Source organism: Pongo abelii, chromosome 12, assembly GCF_028885655.2.
Source record: "Pongo abelii isolate AG06213 chromosome 12, NHGRI_mPonAbe1-v2.0_pri, whole genome shotgun sequence".
Classification (NCBI taxonomy): Eukaryota; Metazoa; Chordata; class Mammalia; order Primates; family Hominidae; genus Pongo; species Pongo abelii.
The window spans coordinates 84078274-84091264 of record NC_071997.2 but is presented as its reverse complement, the minus strand read 5'-3'; the positions used below and the strand labels follow the sequence as shown (position 1 = coordinate 84091264).

At 45.3% G+C, this 12991-nt stretch overlaps 2 long non-coding RNA genes across 2 annotated transcripts; both read right to left on the bottom strand.

Annotated features, from left to right (window-relative positions):
- Window positions 1–5923: 5923 nt before the first annotated feature.
- Window positions 5924–8447, bottom strand: LOC129057707 (uncharacterized). The gene is made up of 3 exons (XR_008522427.1): window positions 8249–8447; window positions 7292–7446; window positions 5924–6139 (listed from the first exon to the last, which is right to left on the bottom strand). It is a non-coding gene; the product is annotated as an uncharacterized LOC129057707 (long non-coding RNA).
- A 31-nt stretch (window positions 8448–8478) lies between these two features.
- On the bottom strand, window positions 8479–12665 carry LOC134759709 (uncharacterized). The gene is made up of 2 exons (XR_010136295.1): window positions 12423–12665; window positions 8479–10166 (listed from the first exon to the last, which is right to left on the bottom strand). It is a non-coding gene; the product is annotated as an uncharacterized LOC134759709 (long non-coding RNA).
- Window positions 12666–12991: the final 326 nt, after the last annotated feature.

Sequence of the window (12991 nt, the reverse complement as noted above, 5' to 3'; positions counted from 1 at the left end):
TTTTGGGGGCAACTTGCAAAACCATCTGCCAGAGAAAGAGCCTGCAAAGGTGCCTCTGTCACACCCCCAGGAACTAATGGTGGCTCAGGACAGTGTCTGCCTGGAAAGATGGCATCCTTCCCCGCCATCCCTATCCTCAAGGACCCACCTTGAGGGGCCAGAGACTGAAGGGAAGAAGGCAAGCTGTGAGAGGGAGGATGGCAACCACTAACCCTAAATCCCCACTTCTTCAGCTTGCAAGCTTGAAGTAGGTTGGCCTGGAGGAGGAGAGTCCCTTTCAGTTGAAAGCAGTTCGGATTGGGCTGGACATTTTAATTATTGAAGACAGTCCAGCTGACTGAAAGGGGCCAGAAGGCTTTGAGATCTGCCTGAGATTTCATCCACGGGCAGGAAAAGGGCAAATCCCAAGAGAGAATTTGAAATAAATGTAGGAGAAAGGAAATCATTGCTTTATTATTGCATTTGTGCTTGTCTTGTTCAACAAAGTAGTAACAAATATTTTTAAAAGGTGGGTTTTTTTTTGGTTTTTTTTTTTGTTTGTTTGTTTGTTTTTGAGACAGGGTCATTCTGTCACCCAGGCTGGAATGTAGTGGTACAATCTCAGCTCATTGCAGCCTCAACCACCCAGGCTCAGGTGATCCTCCCACCTTAGCCTCCTGAGAAGCTGGGACTACAGGCGCCTGCCACCACACCCAGCTAGTTTTTATATTTTTAGTAGAGACAGGTCTCCTTATGTTGCCCAGGCTGGTCTCAAACTTCTGGGCTCAAAGTGATCTGCCCGCTTTGGCCTCTCAAACTGCTGGGATTACAGGCATGAGCCACCATGCCCGGCCTAGAAAATATTTTTAAACAAGTTTTGAATCATACTGGGTTCTTTTTTTTTTTTTTTGAGACAGAGTTTCGCTCTGTCGCCCAGGCTGGAGCGCAGTGGCGCGATCTCGGCTCACTGCAAGCTCCGCCTCCCAGGTTCATGCCGTTCTCCTGACTCAGCCTCCCAAGCAGCTGGGACTACAGGCGCCCGCCACTGCACCTGGCTAATTTTTTGTATTTTTAGTAGAAACGGGGTTTCACCATGTTAGCCAGGATGGTCTCGATCTCCTGACCTCGTGATCCGCCTGCCTCGGCCTCCCAAATTGCTGGGTTCTTATATAAATAAAATGGCTTAGTGTATGTAGCGTTCCTGGCATGATGTTTGGCACATAATAAATGCTCCATAAGTGTTAGTATTATTATTACTACTACAGTTTTGTAATCTGCCTTTTTTCACTTAATATACCCTAAATATATTTTATGCCAATAAATACACTTACGGCAGATAACTAGAAGAGGAGTTCCACACCGTTCTATTTACTAATGTATCCTTCTATTTACAACAGTGCTTGGCACATAGCAGGTAATCAATGAACAGTTGTTAAATGAATCATTTCAAGTGGATGCAATGTGGTGCTGTATGGAATGTACAATATTTATTCATTGATCTGTTATTATTGGTTAGAATATGTTGGAAACAACCCCATCGAGGTGGATTCCAATCTTTCATTATTATAAACCAGACTCTAACAAACATCCTTATTTTTGCATCTTTGTGTATATCCTTAATTGTTTTCTTGGTATAAATTCTTAGCAGGGGAACTGCTAGGTCAAAGGGTATGAACATTTTATTCAAACTTGGGAAATTGTCGCCAAATTGTCCTCCAGAAGGATTTTGAGGTCAAGAAAGAAATAGAAATTTCTAAGTATAGAGATTATTTTTATTATCTTGGCATATCTCTGGATATTTCCCAGTTCCAAGAGTTTGGCATGGCTTTAGCCCAAAAAGGATTTCTGCAAGGATTTTCTTGCAGAAATGAAATAAAAACATATTTCAGTAACTTTTTCTGGGGCATAGTTGACGGAATAAAATGGAAGGGAAAACAGAGCCTTCAGCAATAGAAGTAGCTGTGAGTAACTCCTCAGCCCAAGAAACCTCAGCTCTGAAAAGAACAGAGTCCTCTCCTGGCATCACAGAGAAGAATTACAAGTCAATATACAATTATTTATTGAGCACTTTCTAGATATGGCACCGTGCGGCTGTCATGGACAGACAGTGCTCGGCACATTCCTCCCTCTGCACTGACTTCAGAGTGCACTGGCCTGTCTGTGTTCCCACTCTCTCCCCTTGCCCCATGCCTGGACTGTAAGCTCTCCAGAAAAGGGAACTTGTTGGTTTCATCTTGCATCCCTGGCACGCAGCATTGTATGTTTGCAAAACTGAACAGAACTGCCCTAGGAGAACTCCAAAAGGATTAGTGCAAACTCTGGAAAACACACAAACATATGCATTTGAATGACTAAAGTCAAAAGTGTGAGAGGCTAAAACACTGCCATCTTGATTTCTCACAGAAGAGACAAGAAATTTGGGGGGTTTTGAGCCCCTTATCCTCAGATGGGTCTGCTGTCCCAAGATTTAGTTTAGTACCAGGATCTAGTCACAATGGATCATGGTGACTAGATCTTTCCCTCTGCTCCCTTGCATAAAATAGCAGCCTAAGATTGAAGCACAAAGGAACTTGAGCCCATAACCCAAGCAACCCAAAAGATTGCCTACCTCACTTAGAACCTGTGAGTTGAATCTGTGTTTGGGGGCTGCAGGAGGTTCCCCAGACATTGTCAGTGGGTGAAACAATGTGGTAGAGATGGCTAGCTGCCTACCCAATATCCCTTCACTTTGGCTTTCTCACTATAGAGCCCAATATTATTAGAGACAGCAAAGCACCTAACTAAAAAGTTCTATTTCCAGGCCTGCTTTGAGGACAGGGATGGCCAATGAGATATAAAGAGAGTTGTTGGGTGGGACTTCCAGGGATACTTCTAAAGGAAGTTTATTCACCTACTAGGTGACTTTGCTCTTCCTGCCTTCCTCCTTTTTTATTTCTTCCTACCTAGATCACAGACGCAATGGTTGGAGCTTCAGCAACCATTCTGTTACTGTGGATTTGAAGATGGAAATCAATGCCAAATAGGGGTGTTAAAGCAGAAAAGATAGGAGGCTTGGACAAACCAACCTAAGACTGCTAACTGCTAAGTTTATCTTATTTGAGAGAAAAACAAACCCCCATCTTGTTTAAGCTATTGTCAGTTGAGGACTCTGCAGTAGTGACCAAAGGTAATTGCTAATGAATGGCTTTCTATGGGTTGAAGGGCATCGTACTAAGGGCACTTTGGAATTTTTTTTTTAGAGAGATTGCATTTTTGGTTGTCACAATGAATGGGAAAACTACTTGGATTTAATAGATAGAGTCTAGGAGGTACCGTCCCAGATGTTCATGTGGATTCAAAGCAACAACAACAAAATATTGATAATCAATTACCCGTGCCTTGAACCTAACTATATTTTCCATGTAAAAACAACATACTTTTTGCATGGATTCAGACATACCTAATTTTCCATGAATTTAACTGTCACATAAAACAAATAAATCTTGAACTTTGCTTTTTGGACCTTTACTAGGATTTGTTCACCTTTTACAGAGTTATATCACCATTGGCAACACTAGCTGTATTCAGTATAACACACCTGTATTAATCTGTGGCTATAGTTGTCCTATTTTTGGTGGATGTATGAATAAGTATAGAATTTGACTCCATCATATCTTCTGGGGTAGCTTGTTCTAAGCATTTCCTTATTGAAATACATATTACTTTATTATAAATTACCTCCCTTTTATTTCTCCTTTGCATCTTTCCAGGGAAGCCCTTATGCTGATTCTATTTTTGAGAAGGTATGTGTAGGTAGATTATATTATCTATAAATTTAATTTCAGGATCACAAAAATTGCCCTACAAATTTAGCGGGGAGAGAGCTTTGCTCTTGACCATGCCTGTTGTCCTGACTGATACCGATGAATACACACTCAGCCCTTTGTCTGCCTTCTTTGCTTTAGTGCTAAGAGGCAGAAAGGACTGACAATAGCGAGCCAAGCGTTTGGGGTCTGTATTTCAAATAAAACAGGAGTGATTTTTACATTCATCCGTGGCAAGCCTGGGTTTGGACACAAATGCAAAAGATGCCTCCTATGCAATGTCATTTGAGAGCTAATTCTCTCTGAGGGTTAAATATTAATCCAAGATCTTCCATGAACTGTTCTGCACACATTATTTATTAGAGGACACAGATTGGGATAGGATTCTCTGTTGATATGGGGGCGGCAGGGCCGACACAGCTCTGGAACTCCAGGGGCTCAGAAAGGGAAAGAGGGGGAGGTGAAGAAACCACACTGGCCATCTGGGGGTAGGAAGGAGTGCCAAGGGAAGCAGCATGCACAGGGCCACTGAGAGGACCTGCGGCCAGTGATGCCAACCTCACCGTTTGCCTTGGTCAGCTCGCTGGGATGACTGAATTAACCACATCTCTCTCTCCTTAATTGGAGCAGATAATTGGCAAGCTGGCTTTGTGCACAGGAAATGTGTTCAGATAGATTTGGCGGAGTGTGACAGGAAGAATGGGGACCACCTGATTTCATCTTGTGCCAAGGAGGGCGACACAAAGCGGCAGTGTCTCCTATGGAGCCTGGCCCAGGCAGAGCAGTGGGGGCAGAGAGCCCTGTGCAAACCCACAGTTCAGTGCTCCCTTCAGGAACCTCAGCTGGCTGGGCTGAACTGGGAGCATGCTGGAGCAGCTGATGCTCAGGAGCCCTGGGGCAGGCTCTGTGGTTCAGCTGCTTTGTGACTTTGGCCATGTAATTTAACCTCTCTGTCTGTTTCCTCATCTGCAAAACAACTGAAAAAGAAATGTTGTAACACCTTTAAGATTATGTCACTCCATCCCATGCAACCCACAGATGCTGCTTGAACGCCTACTCTGTGGGTAGAGCTGCTCTGGGAGCTCTGCCTACTTCCTGTTGATCCCTTGTAGGAGTGAGAGGAGTGTAAAACACAAATATAAACAATAAACAAATCACGGCAGGGTCATTTAAATCTTCACCTTCTCCCCAGAAAATTCTTCCAGCACTTTCACGCCAGGTTGGAAAATATGGCCAAACCTCCTTCCCCAGCCCTTTGCCCAACTCTTTTTCAGAGGTACCCCCAGGAGAGGGATTATTTAGAGATAGTTGTTGCCAGGGTGACAGAAACCAAACACCAACAGAAGTGTCACTATTTCTAAGGATATGTTGAGTGAAGTGCTCATCTGATAACCGACCCCATGACTGCCAGAGGCTCTTTTCCAGCTTTTTGGAATCTTTATCTTAGAAAACCCTTTCTTGTTGTGAAATGCTCTCAGGTCCAGAAAGGAAGTGAGGGTCAGTCAGCAACGCAATCGCAACCCCCTCAGCACCCAGAACTTGCTGTACTTGCACACAAGCAGCCCGTACTTGCACACAAGCAGCACTGTGGAATAGCTACTGTTTTTGAAGGACTCATCTTCATTTGCCCCTGGCTCAGAGTTGGTCTATGAGGGCTGTTTCCTGGGGATTTCCACCTGAACTGCAAAGAGCCCTGGCCCCAGCTCATGCCACGTGGAGGATGGAGACAGCTGTATTTCTTGTGTGACTTTCTCTGTGTGGCAAGAGGTAGATGAAGGGAGTAAAGGACAGAGCAAGTCTCTCTACAATCCTGAGCATCAACATAGCAACAGAAGCATTTTGTGACTTGTGTTCCTAAGGGTAAGTTTAGGACAAATTACCAAAGCACATAGAATACACATTTGTAACTGACATTATTATCATTATTTTGCTTTTAGCTCAAGATTTATTCTTCATGATCTAGCAGTTATTCAAATGAGCGTTTTCTTTTAGTAAAATCATTTGGCTTAGAGCTATCCATCTATTAATATTACCATTCATTACAAACATTTGAATGCAGACATGCATTTGTATTTTTTTAAATTAATCTCAGTTATCATGCATAGTTGGGTTTGAATTACAGACACACTTGCAAGCTCATAAAAACTGTAAGGGGGATAAATTCATAAAATTTATTTTGCAAATAAATAAGCTGTAAGAATCATCAAATATCTCCAAAGATAAAATGAACCAGGGAGTCACATGTCATTCTCATGACCAGCTTGTTAATCAGAGATTCCATAATTACATTCCTCACTGCGCTGTTGTTGTTATGAGGCTTCAATAAGAATATCAAGTTCTTGGTGCCCAGTAGGCATCTAATAAATGAGAGTTGTTGTTAATATGTTTAATCCTCAAAAACAGACATACCTACAAAGACACACACACACACACACACACACACACACACTTATGGTCCTTTTACAGGAATTCCATCTTTGGTGGAGACAGATGGATACCCCCTTCAGACCCTGAGCATGAACACTGAATATCTATTCTTTGCTTTTTTGGAGCCTGAGTCATCTGAATACAATAAATATCCCTGAGAGCCTCTGTGAGTTCAGCCCTGGCTAGGTCAGCCCCTGAACACACACTACCAGGCTAACTGGGAAAACAAAACATCTAAGTATGAAAAACATCCCAAGACTGCATCTGAGTAAGTAATAACTATTCTGTGGCATAGATGGGGTTTGAACTTCAAGATCCACCTGGAATACAATTGCAAGTGCTGTGCAGAAAGACTCTGTGGGGCCAGGTTTGGTGGCTCATGCCTGTAATCCCAGCACTTTGGGAAGCCAAGGCAGGTGGATCACTTGAGCTCAGGAGTTCAAGACCAGCCTGGGAAATACGGCGAAACCCCATCTCCACAAAAAAATTAAAAAGTAGCCAGACATGGTGGTGCATGCCTGTCATCCCACCTACTCAGAAGGCTGAGGTAAGAGGATCACTTGAGCCCAGGATGTGGAGGCTGCAGTGAGCCATGATCATGCCACTGCATTCCAGTCTGGGCAGCAAAGTAAGACCCTATCTCAAAAAAAGAAAAAAGAAAAAAAAGAATTTTCCTCCTGGTCCTGGAGGAGGAATATCTTCAAAACTGCCTGGAAGTTCTGGCTCCTGTCTGGGGTACACCTGAACAGGACCCTCTTTACCAGCCCTGTCTGCTCCCTCTGCTCACATAACTGGTTCAACAGCCACACTCCTCATTTCTGTCCCCAAATAGAATGTGTGCTTATGTGTGTGGCTTTTCACATGCTGTACCCTGTGCCTAGAATGCCTTTCCTCTCATTCCCCCTAAAACTTCTATCAAAGCTTAGAGCCACCCTGAATTGCTCTCCTCTCATAACCCACATCGTGTCTGCCAAGACATCCAGGTGGGTTTCTATATGCTGCCTTCAGAAAACACCTAGAATCTGCCTTTGAGTCACCGTACTAGTAGTGAATACCCAATCTCTGAACATGTCGTCTCTTACCTGAATCACTGCAAGAGCTTCCTAAATGTTCCCTGCTTCTGCCCTTGCTTCCCTGGCCGCCTGTAGGCTCTCAACACAGCAGCCAGAGTGACCTCCTTGCAACACAGTCAGATCATGTCATATCTCTGCTCAGAATTCTCCAAAGCAGAGGTGGGCTGGAATGGCAAGCATTAATTAGTGAGGGCCAATCCTGCACATCTCTCCCCTACTCTGTGGTCAGGAATGCCACACTCATGGCTTGAAATAGGCCAAGGTGGGAGATTTACACCACAGAAATTGGCAAATGCTACAAACCAGGGCTTTCTCTGAGACCTAGTTGGCCAGCATACCACTGCTCCTATGATGGTGCATTTCTCTCAGAGTCAAAGTCCAAGTCTTTAAAACTCCCCACAAGGCCCTCTGCAGTCTGACCTTCTCTCCTCCTTTGCTGCCCTCTGCTGCAGTCACACTGACCTTCTTGCTGCTCTTCAAACATGCCAGCACATTGTGGCGTCAGGGATTTTTGCCCTGGCTGCTCCCCGTATCTCTGGATCACTTCCCCCAGATAACCATACCTGGGCTCTGCTTATTTCTTCTCTTACGGTAAGTTCTTGCTCAAATGTCACCTTCTCCTTGAGGCTTACCTGACCACCTCCCCAAAAGTGCTAAACCCCTCTCCAACTCTCCTGACCTCCTTACACTGTTCTATTTTCCCCACAGCATTCTAACCTGCTATAGAATGCACTTACTTATTCTATTTTTTATTAATATTTATGCTCGGCATCCCTCCCCCCCACCCCACTAGAATGCCACCTCCATGAGGGCAGGGCCTGTTTTCTTCCCTGATGCATTCCAGCACCTATAAGAGTGCTTGGCACCCAGAAGGCACTCAGTAAGCACTTATTGGCTGACCGGCTAACCTGATCTTCAAATGCCCTCCTGCTCTGTATATCTTCCCTAAACTTAGCACCTTCCTACCTTCCTCCTCTCCAACCCCAGAAGGTCCAGGCTTTTGTCCCTCTATGTTAGTGGAGTCCTCTTTGTACGTGAAGCTGCTAAAGTGCTTCTGTTGCACCATAATGATTTTCTTACTAACTGCCTCCCCCATCAGCTGGCTATATCTGAGCTCTTCCAAGGCATCTCCAGCACCTATCCCAGTGCCTGGCACACGCGCCACCCCATTGGTCTATTAAATGAACACACGAATGTATAGATGAACAGTAGCCAGAATTTAATTTTTCACATTGATTCCTTTTCTCCTCCAGAGGCCCCCTCTGGTGACAGCTCTGCTAGGAAGGCCTAGAGCAGGGAGGGACTGGGAGATATCATAGAGGCAGGCAAAAGGGGTGCTTCTGGACTCTATACTCTGAGCAGTCTGGTTATGACTATCATGCTCCTGCCACTTCTCTGCTCAGCCCTTACTCCTGCCTTTCATAAGCTCTGATCTCCCTTGATCCCTGGCTAGGGTCAGCTTTACACACAGGAAAAGGAGACTGCTGACCGTGGTGTAATGCCAAGGCTTCAGGAAGGTTCCTCATTCCCAAATACTTTCTTTCCCCTTGTGCCACTTTCCTTGGGGTCTTGTTGGAAAGCAAAGCCTCAGCTACCTGGTTCACTGCTTGAGGTCATGATGGATGCGTAGAGTATTTTCAGTTCTCAAAAGGTTTTATGGAAATGCTGTTATTTCTGTGTTGCTCAGAGTCTAGTGGGGGAGTCGGAAGCATGGGGTTATGGTTGTGGCAGAAGCTTCGAAGGAAAAGCTCAGGATGCAGGAAGAATGCCTGAGGGGAGGCCTTTGGCTGGGAGCACGGAGGGGTCCAGGAGAGGAACTCTTCAGGCAGAGCCAACAGCATCTCGGTGAGCACAGGGCAGTGGACACCGAGAGGCCGCCCGGGCTGGAGGGCAGTGAACGCGGGCAGCGCAGAGTGGCACTGAGGAGGGAGGGGCTGATTGTGCAGGCCCCTAGGCCATGACAGGGCTTCTGCTTTTTACTGGAGGCCACAGGGAGCCATCTGAAGCTGCCCCCTCTAAAGGATTTTCTTGAGCGGGAAGTAGCAGGATCAGATCTGCAACTGAGAGAAACCCTCCCTCTCTCATCCTCCCCCTCAAGCCCTGTGTCCTCTAAAGGCCTGGCTCACGGAGCAGGAAGGTGGCCTGGAGCCCAGCAGGCACTCAGTGCATGGCCGGAGGGAACGGGAGGCCCAGGGGTGTGCAGGAGAATGGGCGCCCGACCCTGCAGAGCGCCTGGCAGTTTAGAGCGGTCCCGCCATCTTCGGGGTCTTCCCTGCCACAGAGGCTTCTGAAGGTCGAGGCCTCTCGTCTGTCCCCAGTGACGCCCCTGTCCACACGGGCCAGCTCACTCCTGCTCTGCCAGCCAGGCCTATCCAGGACAAAGAAGGGGCTGTGCCCCTGCGGAGAGGGGTGACTCGACTCCTTTCCCAGCCATGAAGTGAGGAGGAAGGGTCCACACCCAAAGCTAAGCCCCAGGGGAAGACAGGATGTCCCAACACATCCCGTAGAAGCACCTAGTCATCTTCCAGTTACCAATTTGCCTTACTTGTTCTGTTCAAACAGGGTAATTGTTTCCCCAAAAAGACTTGGGTATAGTGGAATGAGGTCACCAGAGACGTGCCTAAACAATGACAAACACCGGTCCTGGGCGCGCCGAAACCCTGATAACCAGTTACTCAGACTGCGGGGCTGATTTTATCTTTCCTGAAGCAGCCGCGGAGCAAATTCAGTGAGGGCGCGCCTCCTGGTGGTGATACGAGGTTCTACCAGGCAGAAAGGACCGTTCTCGGGAGCGACTCCTCTGGGTGGAACGGAGAACGGGAGGAGGAGGAGGTTTCCGGACGTTCTCAGCGGCACATATTCATGGCTAATAATAAATGTTGATCTGTTGATTGAAATATGAAATAAAAGTGATTACTATAACCATTAGTAATCAAGGTATTGGAATGTGAGAATTTTCATAAAAGGTAAATTATCAGCCAAGGCAGGAAGAAAGCAGGGAGAGTTGGCCTGATAAGAGAAATGACTTTGAGAGCGTCCATATACTTTCTGCTTTGACACTGTGGGTATTATATACTGTCTTTGTTTACCTAAGACAGCCTATCTTTTTATTTTGAAATTTTTCAAATATACACAAAACAGTGAAAAGAACTATAAATCCCCACATACCTACCACCCAAGTTCTGGAATATCAAGTTTTTGTCACTCTTGCTTTATGTATCCGATTTTATTTTATTTTATTTTATTTTATTTTATTTTATTTTATTTTATTTTATTTTGAGATGGAGTTTCGCTCTTGTCCCCCAGGCTGGAGTGCAGTGGCGCGATCTCGGCTCACTGCAACCTCCGCCTCCCAGGTTCAAGCGATTCTCCCGCCTCAGTCTTCTAAGTAGCTGGGACTACAGGTGCATCCCTGGCTAATTTTTGTATTTTTAGTAGAGACAGAGTTTCTCCATGTTGGCCAGGCTGGTCTTCAGCTCCTGACCTCAAGTGATCTGCTCACCTCGGCCTCCCAAAGCGCTGGGATTACAGGCGTGAACCACCGCACCCGGCTGGCATGTTCTTACATAGCCACACGCCCTTATTTCATCAAAAATATTTTATAGGCCAGGCGCCGTGGCTCACGCCTGTAATCCCAGCACTTCGGGAGGCCGAGGTGGGCGGATCACGAGGTCAAGAGATCGAGACCATCTGGCTAACAGGGTGAAACCCCGTCTCTACTAAAAATACAAAAAATTAGCCGGGCCTGATGGCGGGCGCCTGTAGTCCCAGTTACTTGGGAGGCTGAGGCAGGAGAATGGCGTAGACCCAGGAGGCGGAGCTTGCAGTGAGCTGAGACCGGCCACTGTACTCCAGCCTGGGCGACAGAGCAAGATTCAGTCTCAAAAAAAAAAAAAAAAAAGGAACATTTTATAATTCCTTGGAGTCATCTAAATCAAGCTCATTCAACCCGTGGCCTGCGAGCCACATGCAGCCCAGGACGGCTTTGAATGCAGCCCAACGCAAATTCGTAAGCTTTCTTAAAACATCATGAGATTTTTTGGTGTGATTTTTCCTTTATCAGCTCATCAGCTCTCGTTAGTATTAGTGTATTTTATGTGTGGTAAAAGAATTCTTCTTCCATTGTGGCCCAGGGAAGCCAAAATATTGGACACCCCTGATCTAAATGACCATACAAACAGTCTACATTTAGGCTTTCTTGAAAACTTTTTGCAGTTGTCTGGCTGTTAGGTCTGTCTCTCTTTCTCCTCTGTCTCCCTCCATCCCCCCCTCTCTCTCTCCACCTCCCATTCCTTGTCCTCCCCTTCCTCCCTAATTGACTTATCCTTACATAGAGAGAAACGCACAGGTATTAAGCATACAATTTAATGAGTTTTGACAAATGCTCACACCTGGTAACCCACACCCTCATCAAAATAGTGAACATTCCCATCACCTCAGAAAGTTACCATCTGTGCCTTGGCAGCGAACTGTGTCCTCACCCCCAAACCGCTTATCTGATTTCTTTCAACATGGATAAGTTTTGCCTGTTCTAGAATTTTATATAAAATGCACACTTGCAGTATGTAGTCTTTTTGAGTATGGCTCTTTGTGCTCAGCATGATATTCTTGAGGTTCATCTGTGTCTTTACTGAGTTGCATTCCATTGCGTGCATTTACTACAATTTGTTTATGCACTCTCCTCTTACTGAGCATCTAGATTGTTTCCAATTTAGGCTATTATGAATAAAGTTGCTATAAATATTTTTGCATAAATCTTTTTATGGACATATGTTTTCAGAGTGTACACTTATGTTTAGCTTTATGAGAAAAACTTGTCTCATCTAAAGCACTTTTTGGTCTCCCTTTTTGTTCAGTTGTCCAATAGTTCAATATTCTGCACATACCCGTCAGCTTCCTTGTGGTATCACTTACCTGGTCCCTGCTCTGATTTCTATTTTGTTTGTTTGTTTATTTGGTTTGGTTTTTTTTTAGAGACATGATCTCACTCCATCACTCAGGCTGGAATGCAGTGGTAAAATCATAGCTTACTGCAGGTTTAAACTCCTCAGCTCAAGCCAACCTCCTACCTTCGCCTCCCAAGTAGCTAGAACTACAGGTGTATGCCACCATGCCCAGCTAAGCATTAGAAAAAGGTTACCTTTTGTAGAGATGGGGTCTCGCTATGTTGTCCAGATTGGCCTTGAACTCCTGGCTTCAAGCAATTCTCCTGCCTCAGCCTTCCAAAGTGCTCGATTACAGGCATGAGCCACTGAGCCTAGTCAAAATTCTGAAGGAAAATGCTGGACTTTTTATAAACTGAAAGTTGGATCTAAAACCTGGAGGAGGGAGGCAGAGGTTGCAGCCAGCTGAGATCGCAGCACTGCATTCTAGCCTGGGTGATGGAGTGAGACTCTGTCTCAAAATAAAAAAATAAAATAAAACCTGGAGAAGACGCATGTTAGTCACTATGGCAAGAATGACTCAGAAGTGATGCTATATTGTTTATCCTGCATCTCATCAGAAAGCACGTAAGTGGCATGCTTGCCCCACTTGCAGTTAAGACAATAAAACTGATCAGTAGATCTAAGGAGTGGAGGCCTGATTCCTCACTGTATCCTCCATCAACCTCTCATCTTTTGGCTTCAGATGATCTTTGCTTTGAATCAATTCCTTTGTTAAGAATTACAAAATAGTGGCTTTTGAAATTCTGTCATCTCTCCACATTTA